Source organism: Dipodomys merriami, unplaced genomic scaffold (genome assembly GCF_024711535.1).
Source record: "Dipodomys merriami isolate MVZ:Mamm:240054 unplaced genomic scaffold, mDipMer1.0.p SCAF_51, whole genome shotgun sequence".
NCBI classification, from domain to species: Eukaryota; Metazoa; Chordata; class Mammalia; order Rodentia; family Heteromyidae; genus Dipodomys; species Dipodomys merriami.
Window position 1 is genome coordinate 5,791,899 of NW_027206080.1, and position 25,583 is coordinate 5,817,481.

Sequence of the window (25,583 nt, forward strand, 5' to 3'; positions counted from 1 at the left end):
CGCATATTGTCAACAATAACATCATTCTCAGAATTCTCCTGGCTGTTGAAATCTCCGGAGTATTGAGGAATCATTCTACTATTACTCATAGGTTGGGTTAATGTCCTGTGGTCCATTGCAGCACACTTTTCCAAAATGTGTATCTTTATAAAATCACAATGGGACTTGCTAAAAAGTATACAGAGCCTGGCACTGGTGGTTTATACCTGTAATCCTAGCTACTCAGGAGGCTGAGATCTGAGGACCATGACTCAATGGCAGGCCATGCAGGGAAGTCCATGAGAGTCTTATTTCCAATTAACCACCAGAAAATCAGAAGGGGTAGAGTGCTAGCCTTGAGAAGAAAAGCTCAGGGACACTGAACAAGCCCTGAGTTCAAGCCCTATGACTGACAAAATAAAAAGTATACAAGTTGCTGTCCCAACCTAAGATCCACTGGTGTAATCTGGTATAATCTCCATGAATGGCACCAGAAATGTGCACATTAACCTCACTCCTCAGGTGACTGGCAAGTGTGCCAATACTTGGGAACCACTGACCCACAGACATTCCAATGGTGAGAGAGCTAGACCCATCCACTTCATCAGTCACCCCACCACACTGACCACAAGGAAACCCAAACAGACCTCTTCAAAGGGAAAAGTTAGAGAAGCCCTGGTGATGAATCCACTGAATGGGAGCTAGATTCACTCAGTCAATATTGGCAGTGCACTTAGCAAGCTCCAGTATGTGGCATCATGCTGAACGGGATGATCATGATGGCTCCAGTCCACAGGGAACAAGGGGGGAGGCAAGGAGCAGGACAAATTGGCTTTTGTGGTAGTGATGTATTTATAAGACAATTTGTCTTGGACATTTTATATTTTCCTGAACACACAAAAAAACAAAAACAAAAATAAAAACAAAGTCAGGCCTAGTGGTAATGCCAGCTTTGTGGAAAGCATAACTAGAAGGATTATATCAAGAGACTGGCCCCCAGGCAGAAAGTATGAGACTCCATTAAAACAAGCACACACTAAAGTGTCTGAGAGTTGGTGACTCATGTCTGTAATCCTAGCTACTCAGGAGGCTGAGATCTGAGAATCTAGGTCTGAAGCCAGACTCGGCAGAAAAGTCCAAGCTGATATTGTTCAGGTGGTAAAGTGCCAGCCTTGAATGACAAAGTCAAACAAGAGTGTGAGGCCCTGTGTTCAAGACCTAATACTGACATCAAACTAACCTAAAGCAAGAAGGGTTTGGGGGTATAGCTCAAGTAATATTGGAGCATAGCTCAGGCGATAGAGCAGTTATCCAACAACACAAGGTCATAAGTTCAAACCCCAGGACACACACACACACACACACACACACACAAACACTTGCACTCACACAGACATGAGAAATGGCATTCTGATACCTGGAAGAAAATTAAATTTGCATACTACCTAGTTTTAAATGCCATGTTTAAAGATTATAGCTTTGAAAATAGGAATTTAAGGGTACTGGATCTCTGGTATCCAATTTATGTTATTCCCATTAAAAATATGTTCAAGAAGTATGTGGTTGCCTTCTTTCTAGAATGTCCCATCTTTCCTCCTTTAGAGGAAAAGTAAGCACTGCTTGTTTGGCAACCTGGGGTAAATGACAAGACCACTGTGCCTGGAGCACCTGCCTAGGCTTTCCTTGTTTTAGATCTTTGCTCCAACAGCAGCCTGGACCTTGATTGGTCCAGTTTATGAAAAATATTCACTCTTTGTCCAATCAGCTTCAAGTGGACAGAAAATGGTGTGCTACTTTACAAAGTGGCCACTAGGAGTGGAATGCAATGGCACAGCACCTTAGACCCTTCAACCTGAGCTCAGAGGTGCCGTGTTAGGTGTGTACTAATTGAAAAGTAGGTATTGAATTTCTAGGTTGACTGCCTTGAGCAATTTTGTCTTTTGTCATGCTGTTGTTTAGGGTGTTTTCAGAGTTCTTATGAGTTTTCTGCTGTCCTTAAAAATAATGTGCAGAAGGAATTTTGCCAAATATTTAACCTGTAAGATGTTCTGCCCTATTTGTTAAAATGACAAATTCTTGCTAATAGCTTTGGCTAGTTTTATTTATTATTGTTGTTGTATTCTGATGAAAGAACTTTCCTAAGGCAAGCTTGGTAAGTTAAATTCATGTAAATGATAAAATGTGAAAGATAATTAGTTATAATTTTTGTTAAAAATATTCCACATTTAGTTGCTGCCAGCTGCTAGTATAGATTTAACAGTCTAAAATTTAAACAGAATAACATTTGGTTCTTTTACTTCTTCATTTTTTGCCAGATATTTTGTGATTATATGAGGTAGGCTATTATTCTGTCAGCTTAAGAAAAGTTACTCTTTCACCATTTTAAATATATGCAAAAGAGTCAGTTCATAAATACATTAAACTGTGAAGCATTTGCATGTTGTTTGGGGGGGGGGTTAAAACTTAGCAAATTTCAGGAGCTTATTTTTCTATCTGTCACTATGGGTTCTAAATTTTTTGTTGAATCTACAGAGTTTGTCTGGCATTTGAACAAGCTAAGAATCTCCTCCCTTTGTTATAAATTAGCTGCTACTTAGTGATGTGAGAAAGGGCAATGGACAGCAACATTAACATTAATAATACGTACAAATGACTATCAATGACACACAGCTTGCCTGCACTTGATGCTGTTTAAAAATGCAAAATCTAGCTGGGCTCTGGTGGCCCATGTCTGCAATTTCAGCTATTCAGTAGGTGGAGGTCTGAGGAGCACAGTTTGAAGCCAGCCTGGGCAGAAAAGTTCATGAGACACTTATCTCTAATTAGCATAAATAAATAAATAAATAGCTAGAAGTGGAGCTGTGTCTCAAGAGGTGAAGCACCAACCTTGAGTGAAAAAAAATCTAAGAGAATGCAAAAGCCTGCATTTGTGTTCAAGCCTCAGAACAGGCACACACACACACACACACACACACACACACACACACACACACATATACACACACACATACACACACACAAAGCAAACTCTGTCCATTTGGCTACACAAAATAAAAATTTCATAGTATCAGGTAAATAGCCCACATCTTTTATTTATGTTACTTCAGAGGAAATTAATAAAATGTTTTTAAAAAGTCATTTGTATTTGAATAGCATAAATGGCCCTGAGCCTCTCTTTTCTAAAATGGCTTAGCCAAAAGCTGCCTGGTTTCTTGAGCTCCATATATATATATATATATATATATATCCTAATAAGTTTAGATATTAGATATTAGGTATCCTAGTACGTCTAGAATCATTGACAGCTAAGAAAAGATATCAAGGTTGCAAAATACCATTTTGGCCAGGTGCCAGTGGCTCACATCTGCAATCCTAGCTACTCAGAAGACTGAGATCTGAGGACTGCAGTTTGAAGCCACTCTGAGCAGGAAAGTCCACGAGATTCTTCTTTCCAGTTAGTTATCAAAAAGCATGAAGTGGAGCTATGGTTCAAATGGTAGAGTACTAGCCTTGAGGGAAATAAATAAAATAAATCTCAGGGACAATGCTCACGTCCTGAGTTCAAGCACCAATACTGACATATATGATTTTAGACTGGAGGTTTATCTTTTTTCTTAGCATCCTCATGTTAAACAAGATTAAGAATGCTGGACTACAGTGTAGGTTTTGATAAAAAATAGAGGCAGGAGGCTGATCTTGTCTAAATGCTCCAGTGCACAATTGCTATTTAAAAATAGGTTTGAATACCAAGATACTCAGTTGGCACAAGAGAATGGTGTCACCTATCAAGGAGACATCTTTTAGTCTTCAAGAAAGACATTCCAGGTGGGTTGCAGTTCTGTTGGTGGTGCTCAACAGTAGCTAGGTCCTGTGATTGTTTCTGCTTTTGTGTTTTGAAAGAATGATTTGTTTTAAGCAAATGAAATAGTAACCAGTATTGCAGGAAGAGTCACTTTGAGAAACTCAGAGAGAATCCATTTTAGAGGGTCAAAATGCACAAAGGGGAAGATAGAACGTAAATGCTGCTCCCGTAATGGCTACTCTTGCCAAATTCAATCAGGAGGCCAGAAAGTCGAGGAATCTGGCAGGCACTATGAAGAACAGTTCCATCTTTCATCTGCATTTCATTCCTGTATTTATCTAGCTTTTGAAAATGTTGGGAATGTCTTTTCCTTCCGACTTGGCCCTTTGCTAAACCACAGAAACACACTCGCAGCTTCTCGTAATTGTTTGGTTACTGAGTGCAGTCAGTATTTAAACTTCAGAGAAAAGTATATTCTCTCCATTGAAACTGACAAAAATGCAGCAACAACAACTTCTTTTTGTTTTCTGAAATTTATCCCAAGAATAAAAAAAAATCACTTTTAGTAACTGGCAGCTGCTTGACTTGATACACAGAGGCAAGAGGCCAGCTCATTATTTTTGGCCTTAAGTTGACCCAAAATAGTTTTCTCATAGAAGCAGCTATTCACAGATGCTAAATGTGAGAATTACTACTACTACTAATCTTTCAACATTCAGGAAGAAGTAGTTTTGGGCACTCAAAAATCTCTTCTGTTTTTCCTTTGAACACAGCAATACTGCCCTATATATACATATACATATACATATATATGTAAACAGTGCTTGACTTACTAGTTGGAATTGTTAATATACAAAATATGCATGCATTAGCATTCTTCTAAAGTTCCTTTTTATTTTTTGCTTTATTTGGGATCAATCAGATCTCATTACTAGAAATAATAAATAGCAGACATTTAGATGCTGTCCTTAGAGCTCTGTGGATAAGTGTTCAATTTCCTAGTCCATTTCTGTGTATAAGATGTTTGTCCATAGTTGCGTGTCAGTAAGTTATACCTATAATCCTGTCTACTCAGGAGAATAAGATCTGGAGGATAGTGGTTTGGAACTAGCCTGGGCAGAAAAGTCCATAAGACTCTATTTAAGTGGCTGAAAGCTAGATTATAGGAGTGGTTCAAGTGGTAGGGCTCTAGCCAGCAAGAAAGCTGAGCAAGAACACTCTTTGAGGACCTGAGTTCAAACCCTGGCACCACCAAACCCGAAAAACCAAAATGATGTTTTTCCTTGAAATATCCTTAGACACAAATTTAAAAGTATACCTTTTTTTGTCGGTCGTGGGGCTTGAACTCTGGGCCTGGACACTCTCCCTCAGCTCTTAAGCTCAAGGCTAGCACTCTACCACTTGAGACACAGCATCACTTCTGGCTTTTTCTGTTTATGTGGTGCTGAGGAGTCGAACCCAGGGCCTCATGCATGCGAGGCAGGCACTCTACCACTGAGCTACCTTCCCAGCCCCTAAAAGTATACATGTTAACCAAAGGTTGTTTTTGAAAAATTTTGCTAATTCAAACATGCACATTTAAATCAAAACACTTCAGACTCAGAACTGATCAAACCCAAAGCTTTATCCTTATGTTTATATTACCTTACTTTACATCATGTTTATAGAACAAATCACTTAGGTTTCTGTGTATTTGCTTACCCCTGAGCACAAGCAAGAAAATTTTTCCAAAGTTTATATTGTCATTCTTCATCATCTGAATTTTAAGTTTGAACCCTGAAGGGGAATATAACAAGAAAAGTACCCCAATATTTTGTATACTGCAACAAAAACCAGTATTCAGTTTGATGGCTTAGTCTGTATTTATTACCTCTGAGTATTGTAATAAGTTGAAATATGCATACAAACTACTGCAAATGCCGTTATTTTCACTAAACCATGATTTTCTGATTGTGGGAAATCTGATCAGATTTCTGTGAAAATAAATTTCTATGGTATTTTCCCTTAGATGGTCATTTGCCAATGAAACTGCGTGCCAGAAATATCAACCCAGTGTTTTTCATTCCTTTTTTTTTTTCGCAAAGAGAAATAAAAATGAAAATCTCTTTGAAAATTACTATCTTTGCCAACAAAGGATAGAAACACTCATCTAAGATATGCAGTAAGATAGTGCCACAGGTGTCGCTCTGACAGTGCTGACGGCACCGTGTAGAATGATCAGGGGCAGCAAAGCTGGCACTGTAGACAGCCTCTCTACAGCTATTATAACTAAGAGAGGCAGCAAAGATAGATTTGTTTTCAAGTGAAATTGTGTTCACAGCTAATTATTCTTCTGGATGAATATAGCTTGCACCAAAGCGTGCTGTCAGGGATGCTGATCTAAGTCCCAGAAATTCTCAGAGTAGCTAGTGTGTGCTCTCTAACAGGCACTCCAGAGCCTGGCTTAAACAATGTATTATTAGTCCATGTTCTGTGGCTATAGCAAAATACCTGAGACTGAATGATGTCTGAAGAGAAAATGTTTATTTGGCTCTAAGTGTTAGAGACAGGAAGTCCAGCATCAGATGACCCTGTTGATTTTATCTCTGGTGAGGGAGTGCTGGGCTGGGCCACTGCATGAATGAAGGCATCATGGTGCATGCAAAACGGAAGGGAGCTCATGTGTTCACTTAGGAAGGAACAGCGTGGGAAGGGGCTGGGCTTCACTTTTCTAATGACTCTCCTGTAAAAACAGACTGGGTCTCACAAGCACTAGGGAATTCCTGCTGAGGGCAGTGTCCCCAGGGACCTTTCTATAGTCTCACACCTGAAACATCTCACCACCTCTTAATACCATCAATTTTCCAGACCATGAACCTTGGAGAACAAACCACATCCTAATGATTGCAAGCCACATCCAGGCCAGTCTCCTCTGAAAAGCCAAGGCAGATCTCCAGTTTCTAAGTTTGCTTATCTATTCTTATCTTTTGAGGCTGGCCTCAAATTCATGATCCTCCTGCCTCACCCTCCAGAATGAATTCAGGGATTACAGGCAGACACAACCACATCCAGCTTCCCAACTATATATGTGTGTGTGTGTGTGTGTGTGTGTGTGTGTGTGTGTGTGTTAATTTGTGATAAGAATCTTTCAGATTTTCCTGCAGATGCTGGCATTGAACTATGATCCTCAGATCTCAGCCTCCTGAATAGGATTGCAGGTGTGAGCCATCGGAAGTTGGGATGGATTTGGCAGATATAACAGGCTTTTATGAACATTTTGATGGGTTTTAAAACAAATCATTTTAGATGGCATAGATAAAAAGCATATTGATATAGATAGGCCTAACCCTACTATAAGTGAACTAAATAGGGTGCAAGTTATGGCCATGTTTTGCGTCTGACAAGTGAAGGTTTGAATCCTGGCTGGAGGTGGTGCTGCCCAGACACCCAGATTCCAGGAGTTCTCATCAGTTCATAAGGAAGATAATGTTCTTAAAAACCTAAGTACCCATATCATGGATCATATAAAGCTGAATCATGAAAGATAATTCAGGCTTCTATCTACAACTAGGGAAAATCTAAGCTTGCAGGCAATTTCTTTGGAAACCATATGATTTTGTTATCTATCTTCTTCATACAGAATGTGGGTGATTTTGGACAGGCACCAATTAAGTAATTAAATGAGAGCCTAACTAGAAAGCCTTGCTTGAATCTACTCTATTCAGACTTTTCTTATACAAAGCCTTTTGTGTGAGCCAATGCGTATAAATTTACACTGTGCTTTTGTTTGTTTGTTTGATTTTTGTACTAGTCATGGGGCTTGAACTCAGGGTCTGGGTACTATCCCTGAGCTTTTGTGCTCAAGGCTAGTGCTTTGAGCCACAGTGTCATTTCTGGCTTTTTGGTAGTTAATTGGATATAAATGTCTCACAGATTTTCCTGCTTAGGCTGGCTTAGAGCTGTAATTCTCATATCTCAGCCTCCTGAGTAGCTAGGATTATAGGCAAGAGCCATCAACACCCAGCTCCACCACTGTACTTCTTAAAACTCAGAACCTTGGCTTTGAACAAGGATCTTTCATGAGCTGACCTCTGCCTGTCCATGAACATTTTACTCCTTCTCCTCACCCTGTCTTGTGACACAGAATCTGAGATGTCCCCAGTATCCATCTTCTACTTTTCCTTTTTGGTTCAGACATGGAATTTGAAATTATGACCTGGGTATTTTCCATGAGCTTTTCTGTCTACCATTTTGAGCCACAGCTTCATTTTTGGTTTTGGGGTGCTAATTGGATACAAGTCTCATAAACTTTCCTTCCTGGGCTGGTTTCAAACTGTAATCCTCAGATCTCAGCTTCCTGAGTAGCTAGGATTACAAGTGTGAGCCACAAGCACCCAGCTCCATCCTGGACTTTACATGGTAGCACATGGTGGCTAGCTATCGAGTATGTTTTCACTTCCCTGAGGCTTGATGGAGGGCCCATGACTAAGTTTTGTAAATGGAAGGGAAGGTGAAGGGATGGACATGTGCTACTTGTTTAAGATCTCACATGGGATGCCAGCATCGTGGGTCCAGTTCCTAGACCTAAGGCTGAAGTTGATTATCCACTGCATAAATGTTGCACTCAAAGAGGTTGGCCAGATATTGATGATGGTGGGGGCTGCTGCAAGCCCCAAACCACTCACCCATACAGTATCATTCAGGTGGACTGTTTCTTATCTGAAATACTAGAGACCAGAAGTGTTTTCAATGTTTTAATATCTTGGAATATTGGTACCTATGAATGAACTTACCTAGAGATGAGACTGTAAGCATGAAATTCATTTGTGCTTTATTACAGCTTTATTACAAGTATAGCATAGCTTGGATGTACTTTGATGCTGTAACTGTCATTGTGCCTGAATTTTTATTGTGATTTGTTACATGAGGTTGCTGTAGAGCTTTCTACTTGTAACCTCATCATGATGATCAAAAAGTTCAGTTTTGGAGCTGGGAAGGTGGCTCAGTGGTAGAGTGCTTGCCTCACATGCATGAGGCTCTGGGTTCCATTCCTCAGCACCACATAAGCAGAAAAAGCCGGAAGTGGTGCTGTGGCTCAAGTGGTACTTACTACCAGCCTTGACCAAGAAAGCTCAGGGACAGTGCCCATGCTCTGAGTTCAAGCTCTAGTACTAGCACTCCCCCCAAAAGGAAAAAGTCCTATTTTGGAGCATGTAGGGTTTCAAGTTTTTAAGGTTTTGAAATAAGGATGCCAGCCTTGATGAAAGACAACCAGTGTTCCCAATGTTTCACCACTGAATTTTAGGATCTTTATATTAAAGTAGTTTATGCTGAACTCAAATGAAGACACTTGTGGAACACAGTTTGGTAATAATTTGGATTTTTTTTTACTGGTCCTAGGCCTTGCACTCAGTGCTCAAGCACTTTCCCTGAGCTTTTGTGCTCAAGGCTAACACTGCCACTTGAGCCACATCTCTCATTCTGGCTTTTTTTTTTTTTTGGTCAGTTAATTGAGGAGAACAATCTCCTAGACTCTCCTGCCCAACCTGGCTTCAAACCTTTATCCTCAGATCTCAGCTTCCTTACTAGCTAGGATTATAGGCATGAACCACCATGGGTGTCCAATTCACTAGCTACCTGTGTGTGAAAAGAAAGGAGGTTGGGGATCAGAGGAGGCAGCTTCTCTTAGACATGGCCTAGCTAGAGAGTAGAGCAGGGATGGATGGCACTCACTCACATCCCCAGCTGGCACCCAGGTGCCAGCTCTTGCTGTGGATCCCTGCAAGTGGCCCCGGTGTGGGGCCTTCCCTCTTCTCTTCCCCTCATGGCATGCTGGGTGGGTATGTTCATCTCTCAGGTTTCAGATTTGCACTTGTTCCTCAAGGATGCTCCCATGTCCCCTCCATCCATGATCTACAATTTGTGTATATTTTCTCTTCTTCCCTAATGTCAAGTCATGATTGTGCATCTCAGTAAACAGCAAGATCTCTGAAGATAAACTGTGCCTGTCTTTCTGCTTCTAGTCCAGTATCTGCCACTGAGCAGCAGATCTCATTTACTTATTGAACAGAGCAATATATTGTTTCATCCTCACACATGACCATGATATCTCAATACCAAAGGACTCTGCAAATATGAAAACAAACCAAAAAGGAGTTGAGGAGAGATAGATGTTTACAACAGCTTTTTCCTCTGCATAGCCACCAAAGCCACAGGGTTTAAATGGTTTAAATGGTTCAATAATCAAAGGAGGGGGTTAGGTCCTCTAAATTGATTTTTCAACTCTATATTTTGCCTGGAGAATTTTAATTTCATATATGTACACACACACATGCATATATACACATGTGTGTATGTAAAGACACATATAGGCATGCATACATGCATTCATGTATGTACATGTGTACACATATGTGCATATGCATATATACATGTATACACATATAAATACATGCGCATACATGTATACACACATAAATGCATACAATTGTTATATATTCATGTATACACATGTATGCAGCTTATGCTTTGGAATTCCAAAGTAAGGTGATAAATAGGAACAACCATTTTTATGAAGTCTGACTACTGCCAGGTGCTAATGTTTTCAAATTGCTGATGATTTTTAGGGACACCACAAACTGGCCACAATGTCAGAAGCATTTGGCAGTCATAACTGGCAGCCAGAAGACAGGCTGTAAATTGAGAAAATGTTGCACCATACTTGAGAACACACCCCAAAGTCACCTCTAAAGAAGCCATGATCGCGTAACTGGGTTCCAAGGAAACCAAATTACCTTTATTATGCATTTTGTGGTACATGAACGATTTCCAAAATCATGGCAGGACAAGGGAGAACACTTTTTATTTTCTTTTGGATCAAGGTAACAATTTCATTACAGATTTCACCTGTCACTGCCAAGTTGGAAAAGCTATTACTGTGCCAATCCTGTCTTATTTTGTTTCCATTTAAAAATGTATCATTAAGTAGTTGTGCAGAGGAGCTGCCATTTATCAAAGCAGTTTATAAGTACAATATATCTTGTCGTCTTATGCCCTCAGACATCAGGGAAATTTTGTGTATGTCTGCCAGTACTGGGTCTTGAACTCAGGACCTCCCTCTCTCACTTGGGTTTTCATTTAAGGCTGTCTCTACCGCTTGAACTATGCCTGCATGTTCAGATCTTTGCTAGCTAATTGAGGATAAAAGCCTCTCGGTTTTGTCTGTCCAGGCTGATTTTGAAACATAATCCTCAGCCCCTTTCCAATATAGCTGAGATTACAAAATATTTGCCACTAGCACCCACCAGGAAAGGATTTTAAAATTATTTCTGCAGTGATACCAAGATAATTTTCTCAGCAATTGCTGGTGTCAGAATAAGTTGGAATGCAGAAGAGCTGTTAGCAGTATACAAGAGCATCACCGTTATTTCTTGGCATGATGGGTAAGAGTTGGTGACTGGATCTTGGCAGCCTTAAGTCCTTCTGGCCTATGTATTAGGCAGTAAAGCTTAAGGAGAAAATGACATTGCAGGTTATGTGCACTCTGACATCTGATAATAGATAGTTCACAGCCTCCTTAACTGCTATAGCACCCAGGAGCATGCCAGGCCACTATGCAGATTACCAGCGTGGTTCTGGCAAAGAACTGTGTGTATCGAAGCAGGAAGAAGAAACTATTCAGCTATTCCACTCCTGGGTGCATACCCGAAGGAATCTGAGTCAAAGATGCCTGCACTGCCACTTGCATCTGTTTTCTGGCTCTCTGCCACAAAGTAGGATCATCCCCTGAGCACCCTGCCTCCTCATGCTGGGCCTTCAGCACTCCTGGGCAGGCTCCGCTGTGTCTGCACCATCGTGCCTTTGTTACTGAATCATGTGTGGTAAGCTCCATTTTCTGTGATTTCTTTCACTCAGTGGAAATGCCAACCCATCTGCCTACTTGTCCTATCCACAAAAGATACAAGACAAACAATTAAAAAGAAATTCCAGCAGTGTAAGACTTGCATGGTGGACAGCTACATTAGCCCAAGAAAAGGACACAGGCAAGGGACCTAGTGAGATCCAAACTGATTTCAAAGCAAGATGAATTTTAAACAATACCAGGTACGGGTGGCTCATGCCTACAATCTAGCTACTCAGGAGGCTGAATCTGAGGACCACTCTTTGAAGCTAGCTGGGGCAGGAAAGCCTGTGAGACTCTTAGGTCCAATTAACTACACAAAAGGCAGAAGTGGTGCTGTGGGTCAAGTGATAGCGCGCTCGCCTTGAGCTGAAGAGCTCAGGGACAGCGCTCAGGCCCAGAATTTAAGCCCAAGGACTGACAAAACAAACAAACACAGAACCCATATCTTGTGTATCATTTTAGGTAGGAGGAACCCAAGGGATCTTTCTAAATAGAACTTTTTCACTGTGTTGCCTAAAGTGCATAATATGTACACATGTATGTACATGTATACATATATGTATATATATAAATGCACATGCATGTGCATGTATGTATATATACATAGCCATGTGTATATGCATTTATAACCATGCATATACACATTGATCTATATACATGCATATGTATATATATATATACATGATATGTATATATAAGCTGAAAGTACTGACATATAATCTGAAAATATCTGCCTTAAAAACATATCTTGCTTGGCCCCAGCTCTGAAGTCCTTGGATATTAGTTGGCAAAAGTCAATCAAGGTCACATCGATCATGAACAGTTTTGCCAGGGGAGAAAGAAGGACCATTCTATAGAGTTCGGGAAATGTGAAATCTTTATATAGATGAAATTGAGGAGTGAAATTGTATACAATTTTAAAGGGAAAAGACTAAAATTAAAATTTAATTATTTAAGACTTTGGGGAGTTACCAGTATTTTTCAGAGTTGATAGAAATATTCCTTTGTAAAATTTTGCTGTAATATTGTTTTGGGTCTACTTTGAAAGATTCTAGACAAGTTTCATAAGGAATAGGCTTTTTAAAGGTAACTAGGTGATATCTTCCTTCAGTCAATTGTATGAAATAGAAAAATAAATCACAAGATAAATTTCTAAGTGAGATAAAATGACAAGATAAATTTCTAAGATCCACTTGATACTAAAGATTGCAAAGAAAAGAGAGAAATGTCCTGCCTGGAGAAGGAGTTTAAATGAGAAAAGCGTCTATTGGACCCAAAGAATCTTCCACATAGGATAAAAGATTTTCATTCATATGAGCTCAGTTCTAATTTAGTAGGAGCAGGGGAAGTTATTTCCTTGACATTGAAGAAAAAATATTGTATTTCTTTTCTCTCTAGCTTTGGTTTTTTAAATTTTTTTTGTTTTTTACTCCAAAGCTGAAATAGAATGAAAGCAGAAATTAAATGAAAACATAAAATGAAGTCAAAATACAATGAGGAAAGAAGCTTAACTAAAGGGTTTTATTCTCTTCATTTTTTTTTTTTTGCTTCCTCTCTTCTGGATAATATCTTTTTACTCCCATGAGGGAAGAATTCTGCACTACTAATGTAATGAGGTGCCATTTTTATATCCAAGTGGAGGTAAGAGGTGGGCAGTAGGTGGCTTTGGAGTTCAGCTTAGGGCTAGAGACTTATATTTTAGAGCCACAGTTAAGTCTAGCTTATGTCATTCTGGTTGTTTGTTTTGTATATACCACCTCCAAGAAATTTAGTTCTGATTATTCTCCCACAAATCAGATCTAAAAATGGGTACAGACAACCTGTAGACTTTTAACCTCTCACCAATGGGTGAAAACCCAAGTTAAATGCACTACATTCAGAGTTGTTATTAAAAGAACATTTTTCTTAGCATTTGGAAGAAAAACCTATGGACTGTTCCAATTAGATGGGAGATCAAACTTGTGAATGCAATTTCACTTCCGTTTCAAATACCACATTCCATCCAAGAGACTTAAAGGAATAAAGAATTTTTTTAAAAAATAGACCAAGAGTGAGAGAAAGAATTAGGAGATTGTAAAGAAGACAAAAACCACATAATTTTATAAAACGAGTTAGACATAAATGAAGGCCGCTATCTAGCAGACCTGAGGATGATGGTGATTATTTTTCCTCTTCCTCATCTTCCTCCTTTCCTCTTCCTCTTCTCCTCCTCCTCCTCCTCCTTCTTCCCTTCTTCCTCCCCCTCTTCCTCTATCTCCTCCTCCTCCTTTCTTCTAGTTCTTCTCCTGTCTTTCTGTTATACTGTCTTTCCAAATTCTTACCCCGCTCATTCACTCTTTCCTCTTTCTCTTTCTCTCTGTCACTCTCCCTCTTTTTCTCCCTGTCATTCTCCCCTCCTCTCCCCTCCCCTCCCCTCCCCTCCTCTCTTTTCCTCTTCTCTCCTTTCCTCTCCTTTCCTCTCCTCTCCTCTCCTCTCCTCTTCTCTGTCTTTCTCTCCCTCCTTCCTGTCCACCAAGAGGCATTTAGCTTCCACGACTTGCAATGATGCTTCCCCTCACTGGGGGCAGCCCAGAGGCAATGGAAGCAATAACTATGGTCTGAATTTAATGAAACTATGAGTCAAATAATTCCTTTTTATGTCAGATATTGTGTCACGGTGACACTAGACTAACACAGGGTAAATTTATATCATGAAATTTTAAAACATAAGCACAGAGAAGAAAGAAGATAATATTCAAAAGTACTAGAGAGAGTGCTATCACAACATACATCAAGAATGAGAATGATTCTGGACTTTGTAATGACAACACTGAAAAGCAAGAAAACAATGAAGTAATTCTGTTCAAACTCTAATGAAAAATGACTTTGACCTACTCTCAACCCAGAAAGACTGCTGATGGAGGATGAGAGGTGACATATGAATCTCAAATTTTCTTCCCTTACACAGTTTTTAAAGACAGGCCTAGCTAGTGTTATGTCTGTGTGTCTGGGTACTAATGCCCTCCTGTGGAAGCTCATGAAAAGAACATTGTGTAGAGAAACCCACAAGACAAACTTTCTCAGTAATTAGAACCCACTTTCAACTTTTGTGGAGGTGAACCTTAGATCCCACTGGTATCTAAGCCACAGATGGAGTGGATTATTAAGAATAAAGTTTCACTCAACTCATAGCTCCAAAGGCTGGAAAGTATAAGACTGTATGGCAGCCTCTGATGATATCTGGAGGGACTGTGGAGAGGCCTAAGACAGATGGGGCATCCCATAGTGAGACAGAATGTTCTAGCTCATGTCACTCCTTCTCTTCTTAGAAAAGCCCAGTGGGGTTTAGTGCTGGTGGTTCATGCCTGTAATCCTAGATACTCAGGAGGCTGAGATCTGAAGATGGAAGTTCTATGTCAATCAGGGAGAAAAGTCCCTGGAACTCCTATCTCAATTTAACCAGCAAAAAACCAGAAATGGAGGTATGGCTCAAGTGGTACAGTACTAGCTTTGAACAAAAAAGGCAAGCAAAAGCTCAAAGCCCTGAGTTCAAGCCCCAGTACCCACACAAAAATAAAAAGAAAGGGGTGGGGGGGAGGAGAGAGAGAGAGAAAGAGAGTGGAGAGAGAGAGAGAGAGAGAGAGAGAGAGAGAGAGAGAGAGAGAGAGAGAGAGAGAGAGAGAGAGAGAGAGAGAGAGCGTACTAGCCCAGTCCTACTGGATTTGGACAACCCTAGGCCTCTTTAACTGAAATTACTCTTCAGAGGTTCCACCTCCAGATTCCAAAGTTAGATAAGTTTCCACCCTCTTATTACCTCTCTGTACAGATTATATTTCAACAGGAGTTTTGGTGGGGGAGTGTTGGTTGAGAGTCATTCAAACACTAGCACAAAACATGCTCTTCTGTCATCTGCAGAATAGACACCCCTCAAGAGTCCTTCCAGTGACCAAACACAATCAAAGATTTTGCCCCAGCCAGCAAAAGTGGTTCTGGTGCAATATGTCATATGAAGTGAATTACCAAGGCTCAGAGTCTGGATGGGAAGGAAACCGCAGTGGAGTCTCCCTTGGAACAGTAGCAGAGCTGCAAGCAGATAGTCCAAACTCATCTCTTGTTGCTGGGTTAGGCCTCTCTGCTACAATCAGACCATGCCTTGCCAATTGGAAAATAGCAAAAGCCTTTCCAGTTGAAATCAACTCTGGGAATTTAGGATCTTTTTGGAAAATTCCTGAAGCTGGGTATGCATACATATCATTTCCAAGTTCATCCATCTCTAATTAAAACTCCTATTTCCAGCCTCTACTCACTCAAACAGTGTGCAGTCAAACCACAAGGAAATCTGTTATCTCCCCAATTGGAAACACATTTTCCTTACAACTGAAATGTATAAAATCATGAACTGTGAAATACATAAAAGAAAGACTTGAGCACAGATAGTGGTTCCCATGCTACCAATGGGCCACCTTCTGGAAGATTTGAACCATAGGTCACAACTGTATGTGGAAGACGCAGGCCTCAAGATCAAAGGCTTGTCATCTGGAGGAAGTGTTCCTGTTAGTCCAACCCACAAACCTCCCATTGTGCCCTCCCTGTGTCCTTGTTCACGCCAACATTGTAAAAAGTTATTTGTTTGAATCCTGTCTTAAAGTGCTCTGTGCAATTAAGTTTTAAAGCAAGGGGACTCGTTTTCTTTCAATGTATATATGAAACTCCCAATAAATTTCAAGTTCTTGGGTGTGTTTGGGGGCAGGGGAAGATTAAAAGGAGGAAAGTTTTTCAAAAGACCAAACACTTCAAAAAGTTAAACCTGAGGTGTTTTTCCCTCTTATAATATTAAAAACATCTTTATAGTCGGAAAAAGCTGATAGATCAAATATACATGTACACCCACTAGAAAATGTCTACAGAATCCATGTTTCCTTGTTTCCAATTTGCATCTTAGTTTCCTAAGGAGCCCACTCCTTTTAGGTATAATTAACACACAAGATTCTAAGCTGCCTTCACCTGGCTCTGAATTTGAGCAATTGAAAAACATGTGTTTCACTCTGTCTGTGAAGTGCCCACAAAATTCAGGATTTTGTGCCAAGTTTCTGTTGTGTGGATGTTTATGTTCGTTTTGAAGCATTCCTCATAGTGCCCTCATTTGCTTGTGAAGCTCTTAGCAAAATAAAATCATATTCTGGAGTCTGATTCCTCCCCAAGACACTTACTGTGCAGATGGTGGTTTGGGAGGGTATCATATCCTTATTCAATTTGTGAAATAACATGAGATGTATAGCCTCTGGTGGTGAACAAAACAGAAAGTTAACATTCGCTGACAATAAAAATAAAAATCCAGAAAAACAATGGATCCAGGAAGAAAAAGAAAGAAACAGAGAGTGCTGGGAGAGCTTCTCAAATGTCAAATTGTTCATACCCTAAGCCCACAGAAAATGCTAAACTTCCAGCTCTATATCCTTGATTGAGAATGTTCCTGGCTAAGTAGAATGGGCAGAGCAGGCTACATTCACCAGTGAAGAGGGAATAAATCACAGTGCCTGGCACACAGTAAGCTTGGTAGCTAATGAAATCATGTCGTGTTATGCAAACATTAGGTAACCTGCAGGCTCAAGGCCAGGGAGAGACAAGGTAAATCTCAGTACTCTCAGTGCTCACCACAGGCACCACACTTCCTCTTTTTTTGTTGTTTATTTCCTGTTTATACATGCCCATGCACTGGCTTTTAAAATACCATCCTACTTGGTTCTGTCGGTCTAGGTTTTTGGCTAAAAATTCCCTAACTGCCATGTGGAATGTAGAATGAAGCCTGGTGGGGAGTGCAAGAAATTTAGGCAAAATGATCATTAATTCTCCGAAGAAGAGCCCAGTATATTGGTGTATACAGGGCTAGAAGTCTGGCTGGTTGAAGGGAAGTTCACTTAGAGATGTGAAAGGAGTACCTGTGTTGAGGAACGAGAAGGAGGTGAAGACTCGGAGAGGTTCTCTTCCAGACTAGTTCCTGGCTGACTTTTGAGATAGTCAACATACTTCAGGTTCTTTGTTCCTTGTATTCTACCATGTGAAATGATGGAACTGACATCTAGGTTTGTGTTTAAAGCCTATTGGAAAGCCCAATGTTGGACCACAATACAACTCAACACAACACACAACAAACAACACTCCTTTGCTAGATATCAGATCTAAGGACTCAGAAACCCAAAAGCAGGGCCTTGGAGCAAGTGCTGACAGGACCTAGACTGACCGCAGGGCCACAATTTCTTCTACCTCATTCTTCCCAAACTAATCAAGGTTGGCCTCCAGAAAAGAAAATTGTTTTAAAACTACCAGAACCAAACAGACTTCAGAACTAGTGAAACAATCACCAAGAGAATGAAGTCCATTTATAGTGTTCTTGTTTGGGATTGGCACAGGGCTACACAATTCAAATGTATAACCTATATAATACCAAACTACCTCAAGTCCTGTCCTGTTTTGAACATGTAGCCAATGAAAGAAAAGTCTAAGCACACATAGCAACTAAACACAATTTTAATTCTAGTTTAATATTCCATATGACCATGCACTATTCATCTGCTTCACACTGTTTTTATTTTCTTTTTGAATAATAAGTTTATATCTCTCACCCTAGGCTCGCTTCCAAAATAATCTACCTGTTCTAAGACCCTCAAATTCTCTTTTCAAAATAGGATGGGTGTTTTCCCCATTCTTTCTCTTTCTCTTTTCTTTCTCCTTCTCTATTCTTTTCCACAAGGATGTCTCTGACCTTTGAGGTACAGAATCTCCCTCTCTAGGCTTTCTTCAGCCTTCTCTTGCACACAGCAGACAAATGTGGATTAGCATAAAGCTGGAGGAACAATCAGACAAAAGAGGAAGAGGGAAGATCAAAGGAAGTGACTGAAATAGGATGTAAGCACAGGTGTTCAAACAGGTATTAAAGGTGTATACTACCTCATTCTTCTTCCAGGGGATCTCAGAGGTAGGTAATCCCATTCAACACGTCAAAAGAGGAGAGTAAGAAGGAGTTCACTAGAGTCAAGATACAAGTTCAAATGGCCTCAAAGCCCAAACTTTTGACTTTTGATTGCTCTTGACTTTTCTAGAAAAGAGCTGGATGGAATAAAGCAAGTATAGTATCCTTCTTAGATAGTTGGGATTTCTAATAAGGACTCTTATTTCATCTCTTCTAGGCTCAAAAAATGACAAAAATTTTTATGTGGGAGACTAGAATAACGACCATGCAGGTTAGTCCTGTTAGGTAGACATTAGGTAGAACTGTTTTACAGCTGGCAATTATTTTTTTTAATTAACAAGAAGTATTGAAATCACATTAGAAATGAGATTATGTCTATCTCATTTGCTTGTGGAATATCAGGCTCTCAGAATGGCATTAGAACCTGTAAGTCTAAGGTCTGGAGAAGGTCCCAAATTCATTTTGATACTCTGGCATGAATTCTTGAGTTTATATAATCACAAATACTGTCAACTAAAGTGATTTTTAACTATGGGAGAGTTTTTTTTTTCCTATGGGAGAGTTTTGTTGCCATATTTCCTAAGACAGTGGAATTGGTGGAGGAAATTGTTAGCTATAAATGATCTACATGAGAAATGAGTGAGAATATAAGTCATATAAGGGGAAATTATTAGCAACATTTTTTTTTGTCAGTTGTGGGGCTTGAACTCTGGGCCTGGGTGCTGTCCCTCAGCTCTTCAGCTGAAGGTGAGTGCTCTACCACTTGAGCCACTGCACCACTGCTAGTTTTCTGAGTGGTTTATTGGAGATAAGAGTCTCATGGGCTTTCCTTCCTGGGCTGGCTTTGATCCTTGATCCTCAGATCTCGGTCTCCTGAGTAGCTAGGATTATAGGCATGAGCCACCAGTACCCGGCTATTAGCAACTTTTCTTTTTAAGTTCTCAAGAGTATATATAGTTGATTCAGAAATTGGTTAGTGTATAGTGGGTTTTATTGTTATTGTTGGTGATGATAATGATGATGATACAGATTGAACCCAGGGCCTGATGAATTCTAAGATAGGCTCTACCACTGAGCTATACCTTCATCCATGGGACATCTTTCCTTTCCTTTCCTTTCCTTTCCTTTCCTTTCCTTTCCTTTCCTTCCTTCCTTTCTTCCTTCTTTCTTTCCTCCTTCCTGATCTCTCTCCCTTCCTCCTTCTATCCCCCCACCAAGGTAGGTCTTGCTATGTAGCCTAGAGTGGCCAGGAACTCAAAATCCTTCTGCCTCAGTCTCTGAATGCTGCAACTATAGGCATGCATCGCTATGCCCAGAGGAACACTTTAGAACATTCAAGAAATTTCTTGACAATTGGAAAGGAGGATGAGGAATCTTTAAGTAGTATTCTTTCAAGCTTCCATAGCATCAAGGCTGCTCCTACTTAAGGATCAATAATGACATGGAGAGATGAAATCAACACTTAGTACCTAATGACACAGCATTACCATGATGATGGGGGTAAGTAGGGGATGGCTGAGTGAGTATGAACAAAGCAGAGGGTGAGCTGTGTGAGAGGTGTATTCAGAAAAAGAAAAAGTTCAAACTTCATATAGTTGAATTTGCTTTAAAAGCTACATTGTGTTATATATTAAGATGAGATATAAACCAATTGTCAGAAATACTAAAAACAATGGAATACAGTGAACTGTGGGCTCAAAGGTACAAGCCATGAAAGAGATTTAATACATGTTGCTTTACAAAGACAACCAAGTCATGTGATGGGGGACCAAAGAGAGCTGGCTACACTTCTCTCCCATATTTCCCCCCATTTCCTTTTTCTGAACAGAAAGAGACTGAAAAATATATAAATGTGTGTGTGCATGGTGTGTGTGTGTATGTGTGTATAATTATATAACCACAGGTGCTCAAGTCCCTTAGAAGAATAAGTCCTAAGATAGTAGCAATCTTAGCTACTCAGGAGGCTGAGATCTGAAATTTTCAGTTTAAAGCCAGTCTGGGCAGAAAAGTCTATGAGATTCTGTTTGTTTGTTTTTTTGGGTCCGGTTGTGGGGCCTGAACTCTGGGCCTGGGCGCTGTCCCTCACCTCTTCAGCTCAAGGCTAGCACTCTACCACTTGAGCCACAGCACCACTTCCATGTTTTTTTTTCTTTTTGCTTATGTGGGGCTGAGGAATTGAACCCAGGGCCTCAAGCATGCAAGGCAAGCGGTCTACCACTGAGCCACCTTCCCAGCCCCTCTATGAGATTCTTATCTCCAATAAGCTGCTTTTTAAAAACGCCAGAAGTAGAGCTGTGGCTCAAGTGATAGAGTGCTAGCTTTGAGTCAAAGAAACTCAGGAATAGCACCCAGGCCCTGAGCTCAAGCCGCAGGACAGGCAAAAACAGAGAGAGAGAGAAAGAGAGAGAGAGAGAGAGAGACAGACAGACAGACAGACAGACAGAAAGAAAGACAGAAAGACAGAAAGACAGAAAGACAGAGAGAGAAAGAAAGAAAGAAAGACAGACAGACAGACAGAAAGAAAGAAAGAAAGAAAGAAAGAAAGAAAGAAAGAAAGAAAGAAAGAAAGAAAGAAAGAAAGAAAGAAAGAAAGAGAAAGAAAGAAAGAAAGGGTAGTATTTAATTTTTAAATGGTACAGTTTGTGGTTTGTTCACATCCTCCTATATACTTTAAATTGTGTCTAGATTACTTTCAATTCTTAACATAATACAAATGTTTTTAAATAATTCTATTGTACTGTTTAGAAATGATTGACAAGAATAATTCCTCTACACATACACACATTTTCTTCAAATATTTTTGATCAGCAGTTAGTTGAATCCATATGGATTTAAAAGACTAATCAAATTTCATTCCCTTTTTCCTGTTTAGATTTTATTTTCCTCTTATTGGAAATTACCCTGGATGTAGTATGACTAGTTGAGGCAAATAATTTACCTAGGCCTTATAGGGGTGGTGACAATGGCAGTAGACACAGATAGCTTTGAAAACTAGGTAGGTGACTGAGTGACAGGATCTGAACTAGCTAGGAGAAGAAGAGAGGAAGATGGAGGGGGTATGAGTGAGGCACAAGAGTTCTGGTTTGAGCAAATAATGGATGATGTCTCTTATTGGTGCTAACACAGGAAAGTACTGGAGGGGCATCATTATAAAAGAAAAATACAAGATTTAATTTGGAACATATCAGATTTGAGATGCTTCAACATAGAGATGTCTAAGAAGCATCAGGTATGAAGTGTACCATTCAAAAGAAGTGATTGGATGGGCACTGGTGGCTCACGCCTGTCATCCTAGCTCCTCAGGAGGCTGATCTGAGGATTGTGGTTCAAAACCAGCCCAGGTGGGAAAGTTTGTGAGACTTTCTCTCCAATTAACCACTAGTAAACTGAAAGTGGTTACTGTGGCTCAAAGTGGTGGAGCAGTAACCTTGAGCAAAAAGAGCTCAGGGACAGACAGAGCCCAAGCCCTGAGTTCAAGCCCTAGGACTGACCAAAAAAAAAAAAAAAAAGAAGATCTGGAGAGATAAATTTTAAAGATGGCTCCCTAGAAGTGATGTTTGAATTCAAGGAATAGAAGAAATTGGCCCTAGAAAGAATATAATGAAAAGAGAAGAAAGATTTGTTCTGAGTAATGCTAACAAGTTGTGGCTGGGAGAAGGAGGGGAGACATGGATGAGCATTGAGCAGAGGACACATGGGCAGGGATGAGCAGGAGGAGATGGTGTATGAAGCCAGTGGATGGGGGGATGGAGCTCAGAGGTAAACCATGTGCTTAGCAGGCCATACAAGGTTCTGGATATGACCCCAGGCATTGAAAAAAAAACAGTCAAAAAGAGAAAATGCTTATAAACAGAATATTGTCAATTCTATCAAAGTTAAGGAGTCAAATAAGTGCCCAATGCTTGGGCAACAGGAAAGTTGCTGGGGAGCTGGGGACAGAAGCCAGCCTGAGGCAGGTTGAATGGAACTTAAGGCCAGGGATAGTACTGAGTCCAGACAACAACCCATCAAAATGACTATAAAGGGAAAAAAAGGATTAAAAGTTGTATCTTTGTGTGTGTATATGCTGGTCTTGGAGCTTGAAATAAGGGCTTTTTGCTTAAAGTTAGTGCTCTATCAGTGGAGCTGTGGCTCAAGTGGCTCATAGAACTTTTCTGCCCAGGCTGATTTCAAACTGAGACCCTCAGATCTCAGCCTCCTGAGTAGCTAAGATTATAGAATGAGCCACCAGCAACCAGTAGTACCATTTTTTACATGTGGAAAATACGATGGTGGTAAAGAAGCCTTGAAAAGGCAGAGGTTAAGATAAAGTAAGAGCTAGAATACTTGATAGTAAAATAGTCAAAGAGGATGCTGGATAGATATAAGTGTAATGGCATAGAAGAAGGCATATCTATTGAAGATTAAAGTAAGGAGGAAAAGATGTGCTAAAAGGCTGGCAGGGGTGTGGTTTTAGAGCAGTTCTGGCTACTGCCTTCTATAAAGTTTAAGAAGGAGCCCATACAGGTTACCTGCTAAGAATAGGGTCCAGAAGAAAACACAGAAGAATAGAGAAGATTTAAAATAGCTACTAAGGAGGCAAGCCCGGTGACTTACAGTGCAATCTTAGTTACTCAGGAGGTTCAGATCCAGAGAATGTCTGTGTGAAGCCAGCCAAGGTAGAAAAGTCCGGAGATTTCATCTTTAATTAAGCAGCAAAAAACCATACTGTAGGTATGGCTCAAGTGGTAGAATACCATCCACACAGTCAATTTAGCCAAGCAATTGCAAGGCACTGAGTTCAAGCCCCCCAGTACTGTCAAGAAAAGAAAAGAGAGAAAGAGATAGAGAGGAAGGAAAGAGTGAGAGAAAGAAAGAAGGAAAGAAAGAAAGAAGGAAAGAAAGAAAGAAGGAAAGAAAGAAAGAAAGAAGGAATGAGAGAAAGGAAGGAAGGCAGGAAGGGAAAAAGAAAAGAAACTAAAGAGAGTGTGAAAATGACCTGCATAGAAAAAGGCCTATTTAGATTTCTGGGCAGTGAGGAGAATACAGTGTGGTTGAACCTATAAATGATTCACTCCCTTATTATTTATGTGTCATAAGCAGGACTCAGATATAGGGGAAGACAGAGATAGATTGTATGCCATGTGGCTTTCTTGGATGATGTCATATGAGGTTTAAGAAACTGTTGAGAGAGAGAGAGAGAGAGAGAGAGAGAGAGAGAGAGAGAGAGAGAGAGAGAGAGAGAGAGAGAGAGAGAGAGAGGCTGCAAAGATGGATTATGGAAATGGAACCTAAGAGAAAAGAAGACAGACACTATTGAAGAAAAAGCATAGGGGCCAATGGGTATGGTTATGATGAGAACCAACAAGAGTTGTGAGTGGTCAAATCAGAAGAAAGACCTTGTGCTCAGAGTGGACTGGAGGTGGATTAATGGGGCTAATAATTGACCCTGGTATAAAGGGTTAACATGGGTGAAGTGGTGTCATTGAAGTCAAAGACTTGAGAGACCAGACAACAGAGACCAATTTGATCAAGATATTCTCATGCACAATCTTCTAAATGTTTTGTGTTTTTCCTTTTTTGTTTAATCTACCTGGAGCTGATATTTATGCATGATATGAGAATATCACATTTATATCCTTCTGTTTGGGAAAACAGTAATTTGTAGGCCAATTGTTAAAGTTATCTAGTCCCCCAATAGTCTATAAATTCAACCTTCCTCATGGCTCCTGGCCTTTATTCAATCCTTATCACCTCTAGTGTGAATTAATACAGTACCTTTCAGCCTCTTCTCTCTATAGCTCATATTTTACAAGTTGCTGTAAAAGTTACCTTTTTGAAATACAAAATATAACCATGGCACTCCCCTGATTAAAGTGCTTATATAATTTTGGTAGTATATGGGTTTGAATTCAGGGGCTTTGTCCTCTTCAGCTCTACTCATAGCTAAGCACTGTACCACTTTAGCCAGGCCTCCTGTCCAGTATTTTGCTGGTTAACTGGAAATGAAGTCTCTCAAACTTTCCTGCCTAGTCTAGCATTGAACTTCAGTCCTCCAGATTGGAAGTCATTTTGTTGTCGTCGTTGCCTAGAGAAAAAAAAAAATCAAAGTCCCAAGTATGGCATATCTAAGCATTTCTCTGCTCATTTGTTATTTCTCTGCTCATTTCTTTGTTCCTCATTGTCTGGTATTATCCACATTTGTACTCAAATGCTGTTGTATTTGTAAAAATATGTGAGCCAAGTTCACTTTCACAGATATTAGATAGGTCCTGATTCATCTATTTAATGATGGCATCTATATATGTTCCAGGCACTAGATAAGATTTTAGTTTACTTAAATACTTCCAGTCTAATGGATACAAAGCCTTCACTCAGAATATTTGTAAAAGGAAGAATATTGTCTGTAGCAGTAGACTTGTAAATGGCTAGAAGGACTCCACTGATGGCAACTAAAGGGAATCCATCAACGGTAGCTTTGAGAGAAAGTCAGCTGGGTCCATCTTGAAAGGTGGATAGAATTTACTGGCTCAGAAGAAGGGAGTGGGGCATTTGAAGTGGAGAGTTGGAAAAGTATGACCCCACAGTACTTGATAGAGGAGACAAGCACATGGCCGGAAAGGTAAACTGGGGCCAGAATACAAATCTTCCAAGCATGGGTTAATAGATTAAGGTGTCTGATAAATGATCAATATAAATAGGTAGTGGCATGATTAGCCAGGCTGGAATTGACAGAGATGAAACTTAAGGGGATATACTCCTAGTCTAAGGATGGTACGGCATTGGTTTGCTTGGGCAAGTAGAAAAGCCAGAAAGGGTGCAAGAGAAATTCCAGGGAGAAACTCTGAGCAATTAATGCCCAAAGAAAGTGGTTTTAGGTCAGGTCCAAAAAGTATATGGTTTATTGCTGGATGTCAGTTTCTCACACCTGTAATCCTAGCTACTCAAGAGGCCGAGATCTGAAGATCTCAATTCAAAGCCAACCCAGGAAG

At 40.1% G+C, this 25,583-nt stretch overlaps 1 protein-coding gene across 2 annotated transcripts in view; it reads left to right on the forward strand.

Moving 5' to 3' along the window:
• The window catches only part of Odad2 (outer dynein arm docking complex subunit 2), a 136,566-nt gene that overhangs the window by 110,469 nt on the left and 514 nt on the right, over positions 1-25,583 (forward strand). The gene's annotated exons all lie outside the window — the stretch shown is intronic.